We start from the raw sequence: 2,381 nt of genomic DNA, 5'->3' as shown, positions 1-2,381 counted from the left end.
ACTTTCAATGTCACGCCTGTGTCATGAACATTGAGCCGCTTACACTATGTTGTTGGGAAGGCCGTGGATCCATTCTCGCGAATGTCGCTCTTCCGACTTTGCACCGTAAGGTCAAATACATTAAGGACGGCAAAATCATCACCGTGAGGGGCGAAGAGGCCATATCGTCACCAAGCCGCAATCACTTCCCTATGTGGAAGCGCCGAGGAATCATTGGAGAGTTCTTTCCGTGCCCTTGAGCCGCAAGATACTGGGAAAGAGGGGCTATGGCTATGGTAGCCAAAGTGTCACAAAGAACGGGTATGAAGAGGGTAAAGGCCAGGCGCCACATTACAAGGCATCGTGGAACCCATACCGCTATTCGTAAGGTGGGCCGTAGTGGTTTGGGATATGAGGAGGATGCCTCGTGGATGGGCGATTCGATGAGGAAAATACTTGGGATCGAGGTTTGACCGTAAGATGGGAAAGATGAAAGTAGTCCCAGAATCACGAGATCTTCACCAAACCGGTCATTCAACATCCGCAAGTACGTAAGAATCACCCGATGATCCATCCATCGATGTCATCCAACCGACTCCTTGTATGAGGCCCTAGTCTCGCTGGTTGAGGGGCGTGAGCTTGACAACCGGACAACGGAGGATATCCTCGTACTCAATCTCGAGTAAAGTACCTCTGGTTATCTACACTTGATCACTTTGTCCATGGTGACAAGTGTAATCAGAAATGGACCTTTTCTTATGGCATTAATATTATTAATAAATTGATAGCGCATTTTTTAAATCCAACACTCTCTTTCTTTCCTTTTAAATTCCATCCTTATAACATGTTCTATTCTTTATTCATTCAGGACCATTCATCAATTAGCACCTAATAATCCAATAGATTCGTAAAATCCTCTCGTTAATTTTGAAATCCCCATAATCGCCATTACTTCAAGTGATTCTGAGGAAGACCTTACGTAAGAAGACGATGAAAACATGAACCCTCCTCATGCCTTGTGAAAAACTAAACGCGCACAATAAACTTAGGCACGAGGAAGTAAAAAGGGAACTTAAGGTAGTGGAGAGTGAGGAATTGGGAGATATGATCTGTTCGCTAAGGAATTCCTCGACGTGTTTTCCGAGCTATGAGGATATGGTGGGTTTGGACCCTCGATAGTAACGCACAAAATTCCCTTAATCCTGTGAACAATTCCGTGAAGGTAAACTAAGGAGAATGAATCCCGACACACGCTTAAGGTTCGGATGAAGTCAAGAAACAAGATGACGGATTCTTGGAAGTGGTCAAATATCCCCAATGGGTGGCTAACGCCGTTCAGAATGAAGAAAGACGAGAGTCGAGTGTGCGTTGACTACAGGACCTTAATAAAGCTAGCTTGAAAGACGACTTCCCTCTCCCCACATTGATGTGTTAGTTGACAATGTCGCGGATTAGGTAGGTGTTCGTGTATTGATGGGGCATCGTGGTACAATCGATCCCAATGGACGAAGAAGACAAGGATAAACCGCTTTCATCACTCAATGGGGAGTGTTCGCTATCGGGTCATGCCCTTCGGGTTGAAAATGCAGGGGGCTACTTACCAGCGATGGTCACATTATTCCATGACATGATGCATAAAGAAGTGGAGGTATACGTGGATGATATGATCATTAAATCCAGGAGAAGAGAGCCACGCTCGTGAATGAGGAGGGTATTCGAAAGGCTCAGAAGTACCACTTGAAGTCGAACTCGCTAAATGCATATTCTGAGCTAAATCGGGAAAGTTGTTGGGATTCATAGTAGCGAGAAAGGGATAGAAGTAGATCCGCATAAGGTTCGAGCTATTCAAGAAATGCCATCCCCAAAAACAGAAAGGGAGGTGCAGCTCGGGAAAGTCAACTACATTTCAAGGTTTATTTCTAATCTTATCACAAGCCGAGCCTATTTTCAGATTACTCCGAAAAATAACTCTACTCATGGGATTCAGCTTTGTCAAGAGGCTTTGAGAAAATCAAGCAAGATTCACAAATCCACCGGTATTGGTTCCACCTGGCAGGTGCCTTTGATACTGCACATGGCGCCAAATAGACCAATGGGATGTGTTTTGGGACAACATGATGATACCGGCAAGAGAGAGGGCCATTTATTACCTAAGCAAGAAATTCAACGATTGTGAGTCAAGGTATTCTTCCTTAGAAAAGACTTGTCGCAAGTTAGCTCGACAAAGAAATCGCCTCAAGCACTACATGTTGAATCACAAGACATGGCTCATCTCCGTGATGGATCCTATCAAGTATGTATTTGAAAGCCCATTCGTGCTGTGAAGGATAGCCAAGTGGCGTTATACTCTCCCAAGACGACATAGTCTACATGACCCAAAAGCGGTGAAAGGTAGCGTGATC

This window comes from Hevea brasiliensis, unplaced genomic scaffold, assembly GCF_030052815.1.
Source record: "Hevea brasiliensis isolate MT/VB/25A 57/8 unplaced genomic scaffold, ASM3005281v1 Scaf301, whole genome shotgun sequence".
Lineage (NCBI taxonomy): Eukaryota > Viridiplantae > Streptophyta > Magnoliopsida > Malpighiales > Euphorbiaceae > Hevea > Hevea brasiliensis.
This window is presented reverse-complemented; position numbering follows the sequence as displayed.